Consider the following 16,658-nt stretch of genomic DNA (forward strand, 5'->3'; position numbering starts at 1 on the left):
GGACATCCAAAATGACGTCATTCGAGTTTGATGTCATTTCCATTAAAAAATACACCGCACCACATATTCTTACGTCAATTGAATATCTAGTAATGTCGGACTGGAATTAAAGTTGCGTGTACAGTTTACAAAAACACGTATTAAGCTTGAGCTTATATGATAAAGAGATTATTATATATAATATATATATGCCAGAGGCTCGCATAATACAATTTTTATTCCTAATATATGATATTGACGATACTGAAAAACACTCGGGTAATAACCTCTATATATATATATATATATATATATTTAATTTACACTAAATTTTTTTTAAAGTTATTTCAGATGATATTTTTTATATGAATTTTATATTCACATGCCAATTAATTGACTTTTGGACTAAGCCCTGTAGTAATGGAAAATTTCATTGTTAGTGCGAGTTAAAACTACAAGATAATTTTTATTTTCTCCCAGAATAAAATACTAGTAAGCTAATTAAATAGGATTAATTTGTACCATGACATTTTATAATGTCAAAAAGTGGGTCTACAAGATAATTATGGCATATCCAGTCCATTCCAATAAGCCGATGACTTTAAAAAAGCAATTCAAGTGTCTGCAATATGCTTTGAGCTATATTTGTTTACAGCCCCAGACCAAAATTGTAGAAGCTGAGACTAAGTCTGGTCAGTCCGGCGCTGACAAAACATGTTCTATAATATCGTCTCCTGCCAGGTCTGTAGTTCATGCCAGCAGAGACGCTATGTGTTTTGTCACATTAGTCATGCATTTCAGTTTCAGTGTGTTTCTTTTTTAACCGGTACCATACTCGCCAGACTCTAAAATCGATAGTCGCCCAACGGACTACCTTTGTAAAATTCTTAGTCGCCCTTAGCCAATAAAGGTCATCCTTTAATTTTCAACCTTGAACATCGGTGCAATTTTGTATGAGAAAACTAAGCACGGAAGTAAATTCATCTAGTCGACGCTGCTAAAATGCGAATGAACTATAATTGCTTGCAATTGTACAAGTGTGAGCAAACATTGATACAATTCCATATGTGAAAATGAAACGTGGGAGTCCAGAATGCATTACCTGGTTGACGTTTGGAAAAGAAACTTTTCTTACATGTGGTATCCTCCTGGTAACCAGAATGACCGTTCTTGACTTAATTTGATGCCTGCTTGAAGTTAACCTTCTGACTATACTGCCCGACATCATGCAAGTTAGCATACTGTACACTGCACGTTTCCAGTGCATTAATCCCCAATTCGTATTTTCCGCCATTTTGCACACAGCACTCACCCGTCACTTATACGTCACACACCTGTCCATGCAGGACCTGAAGTAAGGCTTTCCTCCTGGGAGCCATAAACAATAGCTTTTCTGAAGCTGTTTGAAACTCATCTGGAGCTATGAGTAATCTTAGAAATAAACAATCCATAGATTACTTGACTCAACACATTAAAGGCGCTCTGTCACCGATGGTTGACCTAATTATTGACCCAACAAAGTATTATATGACAATATATACATTTGATTTGTACCTAAAAGTACTTTATTAAACCATCTACATAACCAGTATATTCCACTTACTATTGATATTTTATAATTCAGAGAAACATAACGGCTATTTGGAGAGCAGAGGTATGACGTATTATTTTGAGTCATGTGACAAGCATCCCCCGAATAACCGCAGTATCAAAACGATTTACCAAGCTCGTGTAACGAGAATGCTTTACCGTCCTCTGCGACGTAGGGTAAATAGAAAAAAATAATAATTAAAATAAGTTATTAAAAATTAATAAAAACATGTACTGAATGATAATAAGCTTATACATTAATTTACATTAATAACAAACCTGACTAGTTATATTTTATGCAAAATATGCCATAACAGCTGACTTGGGATAGGGAATAATACTGTGAACTAGACGGTGTTTATATACAATGTGGCTACATATAGGACGGCCGTGTATATAGCCTCCGCTAACAGGTGACTTGGGATAGGGAATAATACTGTGAACTAGACGGTGTTTATATACAATGTGGCTACATATAGGACGGCCGTGTATATAGCCTCCGCTAACAGGTGACTTGGGATAGGGAATAATACTGTGAACTAGACGGTATTTATATACAATGTGGCTACATATAGGACGGCCGTGTATATAGCCTCCGCTAACAGGTGACTTGGGATAGGGAATAATACTGTGAACTAGACGGTGTTTATATACAATGTGGCTATAGATAGGACGGCCGTGTATATAGCCTCCGCTAACAGGTGACTTGGGATAGGGAATAATACTGTGAACTAGACGGTGTTTATATACAATGTGGCTACATATAGGACGGCCGTGTATATAGCCTCCGCTAACAGCTGACTTGGGATAGGGAATAATACTGTGAACTAGACGGTGTTTATATATACTACTCAAAAGAATTTAAGGGTCAAAAATTTATAACCAAATAAGTTTCAGAGTGTATTAGATTGATGATGTAAACTACACCAATTTTTTTATTTATTGTTCCATATTTACAAAAAACCACAAATAAACGTCACTGTATACAAGAAAGTCACATGACATGCTGTCAAAGTTGAAGGTTGTCAAACATGGATTTTACACATTAGAACATTCGTTTAATAGTGTGTGAATCCACCCCTGGCGCGAATACACTCAACACATCGTTGCCTCATGCTGTTGATCAGACGTCTGAAGAACTCTTGGGGAATGGCCTGCCACTCTGCCATAAGAAGTTGACCCAGATCATAAAGGTTGGCCGGAGGGGCATGGTTATCCCGAACTCTCCTGCCTAATTCGTCCCAGGCGTTCTCTATTGGGGCCAAGTCAGGTGAATATGCTGGCCAATCCATCCTGGCGATACCTTGTTGTCTGAGAAAGTCTGTTACCACCCTGGCGCGGTGGGGTCTGGCATTGTCATCCTGCAGAACTGCCCCGCCGCCAATCTGCTGAAGGCCTGGGAGAACCAACGGCCGGATAATCTCATTCAGATAGCGGATTCCATTCAGATTGCCATCCACCACATAGAGGGGGTCCTGTGGTGGATAGAGATGCCGCCCCACACCATGACGCTGCCACCACCGAACCGGTGACATTGTCTAACATTAACATCAGCGAAGCGCTCCCCAGGACGTCTGTAGACACGAACCCGACCGTCGTTGAACTGGAGACTAAACCTGGACTCATCAGTGAACATCACTCGACCCCACTGAACACGTTGCCACCGCAGATGAAGCGTGCACCAGTGACGTCTGGCCGTTCTGTGACGTGGTAGGAGTGGTGGTTGAACAGCCTGGCGACGGAAGCGTAGATCATTGGCTCTCAGACGATTGCGTATGGTTTGATCAGACACTCGAGTTCCAGTCGCAGTCCGCAGATTGTCACGTAATCGGCGTGCAGTGGTTGTGCGTTGACGTAGAGCCATATTGGTGATGTAGCGGTCCTCTCTATTTGTAGTGCTTCGGGGTCTTCCCGAACGTGGACGATTTTGAACAGAATTCGTTGCTTGGTACCGTTGCCACAGTCGGCCAACGACACTCTGACTGACACCAAGTCTCAGAGCAACATTTCTTTGCGTATTGCCATCCTGAAGCCAAGCAATAGCCCTTCCTCGATCTTCGATAGTCAATTGAAGTCGTACCATTGTCGAATTTGGAGTGTGCACCGTACACGAACGCAAGCTCCAATTATACGGAAATTCAGCATTGGGAACATGGAATACACGTGCAAAGCGTGCAAATGAAGCGCTTTGTGAAAAAGCAAGTTATGGGCACTTAGCAGACCTTTCGCTTTCGCCCTAATTTACGTGCAAATGTAAGCATGTTTTCGCCATTAGAACTAGTCAACAGTGTCAATGACAGTGGATTTTAATTCATTTATGGGTTGCTTAGACCCACTTTCGTCAAAATGGAACAATACCATGCGTGACATTATGGTCTAGCTAATATAATTGACATTCAGAAAATAATGTCGAAAATATCGTCTGACCCTTAAATTCTTTTGAGCAGTATACAATGTGGCTACATATAGGACGGCCGTGTATATAGCCTCCGCTAACAGCTGACTTGGGATAGGGAATAATACTGTGAACTAGACGGTGTTTATATACAATGTGGCTATATATAGGACGGCCGTGTATATAGCCTCCGCTAACAGCTGACTTGGGATAGGGAATAATACTGTGAACTAGACGGTGTTTATATACAATGTGGCTATAGATAGGACGGCCGTGTATATAGCCTCCGCTAACAGGTGACTTGGGATAGGGAATAATACTGTGAACTAGACGGTGTTTATATACAATGTGGCTATAGATAGGACGGCCGTGTATATAGCCTCCGCTAACAGCTGACTTGGGATAGGGAATAATACTGTGAACTAGACGGTGTTTATATACAATGTGGCTATAGATAGGACGGCCGTGTATATAGCCTCCGCTAACAGGTGACTTGGGATAGGGAATAATACTGTGAACTAGACGGTGTTTATATACAATGTGGCTACATATAGGACGGCCGTGTATATAGCCTCCGCTAACAGCTGACTTGGGATAGGGAATATTACTGTGAACTAGACGGTGTTTATATATACTACTCAAAAGAATTTAAGGGTCAAAAATTTATAACCAAATAAGTTTCAGAGTGTATTAGATTGATGATGTAAACTACACCAAATTTTTTATTTATTGTTCCATATTTACAAAAAAACACAAATAAACGTCACTGTATACAAGAAAGTCACATGACATGCTGTCAAAGTTGAAGGTTGTCAAACATGGATTTTACACATTAGAACATTCAGAATAGTGTGTGAATCCACCCCTGGCGCGAATACACTCAACACATCGTTGCCTCATGCTGTTGATCAGACGTCTGAAGAACTCTTGGGGAATGGCCTGCCACTCTGCCATAAGAAGTTGACCCAGATCATGAAGGTTGGCCGGAGGGGCATGGTTATCCCGAACTCTCCTGCCTAATTCGTCCCAGGCGTTCTCTATTGGGGCCAAGTCAGGTGAATATGCTGGCCAATCCATCCTGGCGATACCTTGTTGTCTGAGAAAGTCTGTTACCACCCTGGCGCGGTGGGGTCTGGCATTGTCATCCTGCAGAACTGCCCCGCCGCCAATCTGCTGAAGGCCTGGGAGAACCAACGGCCGGATAATCTCATTCAGATAGCGGATTCCATTCAGATTGCCATCCACCACATAGAGGGGGTCCTGTGGTGGATACAGATGCCGCCCCACACCATGACGCTGTCACCACCGAACCGGTGACATTGTCTAACATTAACATCAGCGAAGCGCTCCCCAGGACGTCTGTAGACACGAACCCGACCGTCGTTGAACTGGAGACTAAACCTGGACTCATCAGTGAACATCACTCGACCCCACTGAACACGTTGCCACCGCAGATGAAGCGTGCACCAGTGACGTCTGGCAGTTCTGTGACGTGGTAGGAGTGGTGGTTGAACAGCCTGGCGACGGCAGCGTAGATCATTCGCTCTCAGACAATTGCGTATGGTTTGATCAGACACTCGAGTTCCAGTCGCAGTCCGCAGATTGTCACATAATCGGCGTGCAGTGGTTGTGCGTTGACGTAGAGCCATATTGGTGATGTAGCGGTCCTCTCTATTTGTAGTGCTTCGGGGTCTTCCCGAACGTGGACGATTTCGAACAGAATTCGTTGCTTGGTACCGTTGCCACAGTCGGCCAACGACACTCTGACTGACACCAAGTCTCAGAGCAACATTTCTTTGCGTATTGCCATCCTGAAGCCAAGCAATAGCCCTTCCTCGATCTTCGATAGTCAGTTGAAGTCGTACCATTGTCGAATTTGGAGTGTGCACCGTACACGAACGCAAGCTCCAATTATACGGAAATTCAGCATTGGGAACATGGAATACACGTGCAAAGCGTGCAAATGAAGCGCTTTGTGAAAAAGCAAGTTATGGGCACTTAGCAGACCTTTCGCTTTCGCCCTAATTTATGTGCAAATGTAAGCATGTTTTCGCCATTAGAACTAGTCGACAGTGTCAATGACAGTGGATTTTAATTCATTTATGGGTTGCTTAGACCCACTTTCGTCAAAATGGAACAATACCATGCGTGACATTATGGTCTAGCTAATATAATTGACATTCAGAAAATAATGACGAAAATATCGTCTGACCCTTAAATTCTTTTGAGTAGTATACAATGTGGCTACATATAGGACGGCCGTGTATATAGCCTCCGCTAACAGCTGACTTGGGATAGGGAATAATACTGTGAACTAGACTGTGTTTATATACAATGTGGCTATAGATAGGACGGTCGTGTATATAGCCTCCGCTAACAGGTGACTTGGGATAGGGAATAATACTGTGAACTAGACGGTGTTTATATACAATGTGGCTATAGATAGGACGGCCGTGTATATAGCCCCCGCTAACAGGTGACTTGGGATAGGGAATAATACTGTGAACTAGACGGTGTTTATATACAATGTGGCTATAGATAGGACGGCCGTGTATATAGCCTCCGCTAACACCTGACTTGGGATAGGGAATAATACTGTGAACTAGACGGTGTTTATATACAATGTGGCTATATATAGGACGGCCGTGTATATAGCCTCCGCTAACAGGTGACTTGGGATAGGGAATAATACTGTGAACTAGACGGTGTTTATATACAATGTGGCTATAGATAGGACGGCCGTGTATATAGCCTCCGCTAACAGCTGACTTGGGATAGGGAATAATACTGTGAACTAGACTGTGTTTATATACAATGTGGCTACATATAGGACGGCCGTGTATATAGCCTCCGCTAACAGGTGACTTGGGATAGGGAATATTACTGTGAACTAGACGGTGTTTATATACAATGTGGCTATAGATAGGACGGCCGTGTATATAGCCTCCGCTAACGAAGGCTGCATGGCTATATGCACAGCAGAAAATGGATATAGGCTAAAAATAAGTATTTGATTACCAAAATATCTGGAATAGAAAGAACTGCGTTTTCTGAACAGGAGAAATGGGGGTGGGGGTGGGGGGGGGTATATGAATCTTAGAATAGCGTAATATTGTTCCTACAGTACTAACAAAAAATTAATAATAATAAATAAATAAATTACAAAATTACAAATTATCAGCTGCTGAGGTAGCTAGATTATGCAGTGCTCAATTTTAGGGATTTTGGTTGCTTGCCCGGAGGGCAAGTATGGGTTCACATTGAGGTTGCCCCTCCAAAAATTTGGTTGCCCTGATTTCATCCGTGTTTTGAAACTAGAGTTATATTTATATTCCAATAAAACAGTAACCAACAGGTTTGGAATTAATATGTTGTCAATGTAAAATGTAATATGTACTGTCTGACAATAAAATACATTACTTTTTAATAATATTTTTAAATGTTTGTAGTTATACACATGTACACATAGGGCCTAATTGCTTAAGATTGTTGTGATTTGGCGACACATCAGCTATTTTCTAATCAAATGCACTCTATGTTCCAATCGAATGCACTGGAATGTTTACTATTCGGAATACTTCAGCTGATTACGATTTTTCCTGATGTCTCACAGAATCGGCCGAGGAGTTCCGAGTGGCAAACAAACCCACGTGATTTCGACTGATGCTTTAGTAGAGGGGATGATTTTCCGTTTCAGATTTTGCCACATTCCGTTTTTGTTTTTTTCCTTTTTGTGTGTCAATTAATGTCATGTTTTATTATTATAAACTATATCCATTTGTGTTTTATTGTTCCAGCTCTGAGCTTCTTGGCTATTGCTATTTTTTAAATACCTGTAAACATTTTTGTTGACACAAACTTAAAAAAAGAAGAAGTTAAGTAATGTTTACTTGCCACTAATAAAGACTAAAAAAGTGATGTACCATATTTTCTGGCCTATTACATGCATTGGTGTATAAGCCGCACCATTTGGTTTTAGACAAAGTTTCAACCTTCGTCCGTACATAAGCCGCAGTTAAAACAAAGTTACAAACTTAATTACTGTTAATTATTGTTTGTAATTAATAATAATAAAGAGATCCATTCTCCCTTAAATTCAAACAATACATAATTGTTGATTGTGTGGCTTTCAGTTTCATTTCATAGATTATGGTTAAGATTCATAAACAAAACACACATTTGACAAACTCCGCTATTTTCATGAAAATATTAACAAGAACTTGGTAATGCATTGTTTGTAATCTTACATTAGTTGCCAAAAATATATAAATAAATAAATACATGATAAAATTTTATTTGGTCCAGTATGATTACAAAATGTGAACCAAAAACAAAAAGTGCAGAAATAAGAATTACTAGTACCCACTCGATTACACATGTATTTTTCTCTGTAACCTAACTAGCGTGCCGTGTGCACAAACTACATATTCAAACGTGATCGGATCAAGCTGGATATAGGCCAGCGGTAGTGAACCGACACTAAGCACTGTTCTGTCGACCGTTTACAGTTTCGACATTGTTTTATAACTTTTAAATGAAGGCCTTTAAAAAAAAAACCAAAACCCCAACAAACAAACAAAAAAACAACAACAATTGTTTAGAATTATGTATTCAGAACCAGTTTAATGATTCACGGGGCCAATAGCACAAATAACAGCGGGGGCCCAATTCCCAAGATATATATTTTAGAGGGGATGATTTTCCGTTTCAGATTTTGCCACATTCCGTTTCAGATTTGTGCAAATTCAGTTTTTTCCGTTTTTGTGTTCAATTAGTGTCATGTTTTATTGTTATAAACTATATACATTTGTTATATTGTTCCAGCTCTGAACTGGTTTGCTATTGCTATTTTTTTAAATACCTGTAAAAATAATTTTTGAAACAAACTTAAAAAAAAAAAAAAAGTGTATGAACCGCACCACTTGGTTCCCACCTTCATCCGTAAATAAACCGCACCTTTAAATAAGCCGTGGTTAAAACAAAGCCACGAACTTAATTACGGTTAATTATTGTTTGTATTTGATAATAATAAAGAGATCCATTCTCCCTTAAGTTCAAACAATAAATAATTGTTGATTGTGTGGCTTTCAGTTTCATTTCATCTGATGGATTATGGGTAAGTTTCATTTATAAACAAAACTCACCGTTGACAAACCCCGCTATTTTCACGAAAATATGAACAAGAACTTTGGTAATGTATTGTTCGTAATCTTATATTAGTTGCAAAAAAATATGTATAAATAAATAAATACATGAGAACATTTTATTAGTTCCAGTATGATTACAAAGCGTGAACCAAAAAAAAGAGGGGGGGGGGGGGGGGGCACACGTAAGAATTACTATTTTAGTACTCACTCGATTACACATGTATGTTTCTCTGTAACCTAACTAGCGTGTCGTGTGCACAAATTACATATTCAAACGAGGTCGGGTCAATCTGGATATAGGCCAGTGGTAGTGAACCGAAACTAAGCACTGTTCTGTCGATCGTTTAAAGTTTCGACATTATTTTATAACTTTAAATATATATATATATTTGCCTAGAATTATATATTCAGAGCCTGTAGCACAAATAACAGCCCAATTTCCAAGATATATATTTTGCAACCCCCTCGGGGAGAGGGGGGAAAATGTACACAATGATGACAATGCCTCACCGCGGGACCCCCTGAACCGCAGGGTCTGTAGCACGTGCTACATGTGTTACAATAATAAACCGGTGAGAAGAAAAGTAAAATGCTATTTTTGTGTGCAATTTAGAAAACAATCGGTTCAGAAATAAATAACATGTAGTAAATTCCGTAGCATGAAAAAAGGCGTTCCCCGTGGGACGGACTATAAATGTGAAATGTTTTCGTACAAATTAACGAATATGCCCAAAGTTTTACGAAATTACGTTTTCTGGTGAAAGCGTTGTGTAAATTGGCTATGCTTTTGAATCGTAATAAGTATTATTGAAAAATATCGAAATTGAACGTACTAGAAATCTTATTATATAATCAACATTCTAAAATTGTATTAGTAAATGTTTATTTTTATATTTCAAGTTAAATTTCACTTTGTAAAGTGACACGGGTAAACAGTCACATGCTTTGTTGCAAGCTTACGGCAATTAAGCGTAACTTCCGAGAATTAACGGTTCTGAAAATATTTAGGCATACAGTACACTCCATGAAAGTTCGCATACCAAAACACTATGCGTATATTATCAATATTAAATCTTAAAACTACTAAAAATATTTATTATGGTGCTTGAACCAGAAATACAACTTTTGAAGGTTATTTTTAAAAAATTGCAAATTCCGTTTCAGTTACTAAATTCCGTGATTCCGTCCATTTTTCCGTGATCGCAGAAAATCATTCCCTCTAATATTTTTCAACCCCTTCGGGGAAAAATTACCTGGGGAAAATAAATGTACACAATTACTCACCGCGGGTCCCCCTGAAGCGCGGAGCCGTAGCACGTGCTACATGTGCTACTAGAATAAACCAGTAAGAAGAAAAGTAAAATGTTATTTTTGTGTGCAATTTAGAAAACATTCGGTTCAGAAATAAATAACTTGTAGTAAATTCCATAGCATGAAAAAAGGTGTTCCCTGTGGGATGGACTATAAATGTGAATTGCTTCCGTACAGACAGATTAACGAATATGCCCAAAGTTTTACGAAATTATGTTTTCCAACGAAAGCGTTGTGTAAATCGGTTATGCTTACGAATCGTAATAAGTATTATTAAAAAATATTGAAATTGAACATACTAGAAATCTTGTTATATAATCAACATTCTAAAATTGTATTAGTTCATGTTTATTTTTATATTTCAAATTAAATTTTACTGTGTAAAGTGACACGGGTAAACAGTCAACATGCTTTGTTACAAGATTACAGCGTAACTTCTGAGAATGAACGGTTCTGGAAGTGTTTAGGCATACGAAAGTTGGCATACAAAAACACTATATGCGTATATTATTAATATTGAATCTTAAAACTACCCAAAAGGGGTTTTATCGGGGGGGGGGGGGGGGGGGGGGGGGGGGTGTTTCTATAAAAATGCAAGATTAACATGCATGCACACATGCACAAATGGCAGGCTGAACTTCAGTAATAATTAAGCCAACCTTTGGATGGCAAAACCTATATATACTGTTTTGTTTGTTTGTTTTTGTGTGTTTTTTTTTTGTGTTTTTTTTTTGTGTTTTTTTTTTACGCTGAACATTAAACCGAATGACCACTTTCGTCAAAATAATTTGCAAATGTTTAACGAAAAACAACTGGCTGGTTGTATGCCACATTTGTGATGCTGGAAAACATGTTATATGTTTTCGAACCAAGTACTATAGCGTTGTAACCGTCTAGACTCTCTCCCCTGCTAAATTCCATGTACACGTGCCTGATGATGATCATGTTCATGTTCCGACTATTTATTATTTTATTTCAGCGTATTTGCAGTTATTTTCGTTATGAAATTATTTTTTATTTTTTTAAAATTATTTTATTATATAGCCGGCTCTCATTTACCAAGTCTCTATACGCGGCGGTTGTTTATATAAAATTCTAAAATATATATTGTCGTATATACAGCCTCATCACTACGAGTCTGTTTTGCCGTATTTTTATGACTTTTCAGAAGACTTCCAAATTCATGTCATGGAATTCCCTCGATCGTAGTTCAATTAAAATGTTTTAGATCATACAATAACTAGGTTTGATATTCCAAATGAATGTAATTTCCATTTATAATCCATATTTAGAGAAATAAAGCCCACTAAATCCGTGATTGAGTGCCTTTAAACTGATATTTTGTTTTATATACTTTGGGATGGGGTGGGGAAAATTATAGAAAATAACTTGTCATTAATTTTGGCAATATTTTCCTAATATTCTATAAATGTATCATGATCATTGGTCAGAGTAGTAACTCAGTAATGTTACACTGGGCCATTCTCACTGTTATGTTTCCACAACAGCCCAAAATGTTTGGTCACACTTCTGATCATTCTCTGCGTGTAAACACGGCTAGACACTGATAACGGATACTGGTTATAGAGAGCTGAAACTATTCAGGTTTTAGGTAATTGTTCGTATTTCTCATGTCAGGATGTTAGGCATTATGTTCCATACGATTTACAGTACCGTATATTGCCGTGTATTAGCCGACTTTTGAAGTCTAGAAATACTTTCCAAAAGAAGAGAGTCGGCTTATACACGGAGGCAACAAATTGGTTCATAAAATTCCGATCGAAAACACTCCCGACCCCGACTAACAAATTTTGATCAGACCCTTAGAGCCTTTCACAGCTTATGTAACAATAATTTGTGCACAATATAAATAATACACCCCATCATGCAATATTATGTAGTTTTTTGTTCTTAAATGCATTAATAGTTTGATGAATAATAATAAAAATTACTTGTTTTATTGTCATTTCAATGGTAAAAACGTGTTCCGCCATCTTTGTTTGACACCTCTGTTTATATCATTTTGTAAGCTCTTATTTGATTGGATTAAACAATTTTGTGTAAACAACAGCCATGGACCACAGAATCATTTTTCTGTGTGGAGGGGAAAACAGGGATTAAACATGCCTTAATGAGTATTATTTGCTGTCCAGTGAATAATTTAATTACTTATGTGCAATGATATGTTGTTACAGCTTGAATTGTTTGTTTTCCTGTTATGATTTATCGGTGCTAAATTATTTTTGCACGACATGGAAGACGTTAGCATTGAGATGACGATTACCGTGTCTGTAATAATTAAAGGGGAAAAAATACAATGAAAAAGAAAGGCACAAGTCTATTTGTTGACAGTATTATTGAAACCAATGCAATGTACAGCTGGACAAAAGATGACTTCGGCTTATACACGAGGCCGATGATTTTGTACTTGATATTTAGGGTCAAACTAAGAGGTCGGCTTATACAAGGAGTCGGCTAATACACGGCAATATATGGTACATATATTGCCAAAAAGTTAAAATAAGAATGAAGTAACCTTTTAAATTCCAGTATTTTTACATTTAACATCAATTTATAACATTTTATAAACCACAATAATTTTTATTAGCTTTATTTACGAAAATTCGATCTTTTATCTTTAAAATGCAATTATGATGGCAGTGTTTGGTGTTTTCTTTAGAGTGTAGTGGTTTGTAAACAGCATGTCAAAAATCAACTCAACTGTTTTGTCCATTACCCTGTGTTTGGATTTGTAATAAGATATAATAAAAAAAAATGTACGGTTTAGATTATCTGTGTATTCATTTAAAATAAAATAGTGAATGTTTGGGTTTTTTTTCTTTTTAACAGCTGGTGCTTTTAGCTGAAAGCAGTGCAACCTTTCTCCTGTGTTTATTTGTGAAAGCAAATTTGACTCTTGATGCTACATTCAGCCATATTATAAACCATATATAAAATGTTTTAAAAATCAGTAGTGAATTAAACATTAGCACTGGAAAACTTAGTTATAGGACAGATAATTTAAAAATAATTCTGAAAATGTAACAAAAATAAAAAGGAATAAACTTCAAAAATGTAAACAACCACCTCTAATACCAGAATACTATAATAAAATAACAGGTGCAATGTGATTAATTTGCATTCCTTGATATTAAAGGTTCTTTAATCTCAGTTACAAATGACATATTTCGTTAGTTTTAGATTTAACTGCAAATGAATTGATCCCATACACAATCTTTGCATATATAGCTCAAGAATATTGAAATTGTAATATGCTTATACTATGTAAACACACTAAATTCCTTTTTTTTCAAATTGTAAAAACATCTTAGGAAATCGGCGAATCCACAAAATCTGACAAGTTGACTGGATTTGGCCATCATGCAGAGACAGATATGAGTTGCTCAAAGACAGTAAATTTGATGGCAACATTTACATGGGATTTCGCACAATATTTTGTATACATGTACTTCTGTATACGCTGAAAATATATATACACCAGTCATTAAGATTACCAAATTATTGGATCAAATAGTACGATGCAATCAATAATTGTTACAATTACAATTACAAATAATAGCAAACAATGAATATTAATAAAACAAAATTGTTCAGTTTGCAAAGTACTATAATTTTTCAATTTACTATGTAGGACTTTGTACTGGTAGGCCTATTTAAAAAAGAATAAGCTAAAATGGTTCAATTACTTTTGGTAGAGTTTACGTCAGCTCTCGAAAGATTTGGGGAATCCTTTCCCAGAACATTTTGAAAAATAGAAATTCAATTTCTTGCATTCTACAAATAAAATTCACCACTATACAGAATGATGGAAATACAGGATCATAGGTTTTCAGGCCAGCTCATGTTGACCAAATGTTGGCAAGGTTTTTCCCTGAATGAGTATATTTGCCCTAGCACTTGGGGGGGGGGGGGGGGCAGTTGCCTCATCTGTCCTGCTTGTGAGAATGTGTGCGTAAAAGATTTTTTACTCAGGCCCATAGGAATGATATCTGGAGTGGGGGACATAACCTCTAGTGTGTGTGTGTGTGGGGGGGGGGGGGGGGGCATAGCTATATTTGTAACTTTACATAGATTAGGTCAAATCAACCCATATGGGCTTGTTATATAGCAGCATTTTTCTAAGACTGTCAGGATAGTCCAGTATTTGATAAGGAATGATTAATAAATTAATGTGCTATAGTGGTGGCATTAATTTAAATAAACTTTTAACTTTGATTTTCGTTGATAGAAAATGGTCAGATTTCGTGTGTGTGTGTGTGTGTGTGTATAAATGTATTTTCGTGTCTTAACTAGGTTCGGGATATAGCCTATTCTGCATATTGACGAAACCAAACACTGCACTATGACAAAACCAGATGTAAAACTGTCAAGACGTGAACCGCGATCCCTAACAACATGTTTTAAAATGTTTATAACATGAAATTAAATACTGCCACTGTGACAAGTATGGTTGTATTTTGTAAAGTAATTTGTCTACAAAAGCTCACAAAAAAGTATTCGAAAGTGAAATTTTATTGATAATTAATAAACATTGAATAAACATTACATGATTTCAGTTTAAAATTAACTTTTTTCATATCTTTTTTTTTATGGAGCGAAACATTGACATATTTATTTTAGTTCATCTAAAGCCGAAAACATATTAAAATATACTGCTAAAAAGGTAAAATCGGGTAAACTTGCACCACTGGTCTGATGGTGATGTTGATTCTATCAATAGTGGAAATGTGACCAAACATTTTGAGCTGTTGTGGAATCGTAACGGTGATTCTCCTTATTTTGGACATGGCCTTTAGGTTAAATGTAAGTTGTGTAAGTAAGGTGCAACATTGAAAGAAAATTAAGTTAACTATAAATTTACTGCAATTATTTTTCATCATATATGTTTTTACATGTCCGCATGCACGCACACACACTGATGAAATACTTTCTTAATGTTTTGATCAGACGTTGTGGTATAGGATTTGAAGTGAAAACAAAGGTGTTGTCCCTCATTAGATAAAAGTACATGAAATACTTTGTTCATGTTTTGATCAGACATTGTGGTATAGGATTTGAAGTGAAAACAAAGGTGTTGTCCCTCATTAGATAAAAGTACATGAAATACTTTGTTCATGTTTTGATCAGACATTGCGGTATAGGATTTGAAGTGAAAACAAAGGTGTTGTCCCTCATTAGATAAAAGTACATAAAATACTTTGTTCATGTTTTGATCAGACATTGCGGTATAGGATTTGAAGTGAAAACAAAGGTGTTGTCCCTCATTAGATAAAAGTACATGAAATACTTTGTTCATGTTTTGATCAGACATTGCGGTATAGGATTTGAAGTGAAAACAAAGGTGTTGTCCCTCATTAGATAAAAGTACATGAAATACTTTGTTCATGTTTTGATCAGACATTGCGGTATAGGATTTGAAGTGAAAAACAAAGGTGTTGTCCCTCATTAGATAAAAGTACATGAAATACTTTGTTCATGTTTTGATCAGACATTGCGGTATAGGATTTGAAGTGAAAAACAAAGGTGTTGTCCCTCATTAGATAAAAGTACATGAAATACTTTCTTCATGTTTTGATCAGACATTGCGGTATAGGATTTGAAGTGAAAAACAAAGGTGTTGTCCCTCATTAGATAAAAGTACATGAAATACTTTCTTCATGTTTTGATCAGACATTGCGGTATAGGATTTGAAGTGAAAAACAAAGGTGTTGTCCCTCATTAGATAAAAGTACATGAAATACTTTCTTCATGTTTTGATCAGACATTGCGGTATAGGATTTGAAGTGAAAACAAAGGTGTTGTCCCTCATTAGATAAAAGTACATGAAATACTTTCTTCATGTTTTGATCAGACATTGCGGTATAGGATTTGAAGTGAAAACAAAGGTGTTGTCCCTCATTAGATAAAAGTACATGAAATACTTTCTTCATGTTTTGATCAGACATTGCGGTATAGGATTTGAAGTGAAAACAAAGGTGTTGTCCCTCATTAGATAAAAGTACATGAAAATTGGTTGGAAATTTGTTATTATTAGGAGCGGGACATAGCCCGGTGGTAATGTGCTCCCTTGATGCACGGTCGATTTAGGATCGATCCCCATCAATTGGCCCATTGGGTATTTCTCATTCCAGCCAGTGCACCTCGACTGCTATATCAAAGGCCATGGTATGTGCTATCCTGTCTGTGGGATGATGCATATAAAAGATGCATTGCTA

General features: G+C 37.1%; 1 protein-coding gene across 1 annotated transcript in view; it reads left to right on the top strand.

Moving 5' to 3' along the window:
• Positions 1-16,658, top strand: part of LOC121383695 — a 290,334-nt gene that overhangs the window by 121,641 nt on the left and 152,035 nt on the right. The gene's annotated exons all lie outside the window — the stretch shown is intronic.

The sequence above is a fragment of the Gigantopelta aegis genome, chromosome 10 (assembly GCF_016097555.1).
Source record: "Gigantopelta aegis isolate Gae_Host chromosome 10, Gae_host_genome, whole genome shotgun sequence".
Lineage (NCBI taxonomy): Eukaryota > Metazoa > Mollusca > Gastropoda > Neomphalida > Peltospiridae > Gigantopelta > Gigantopelta aegis.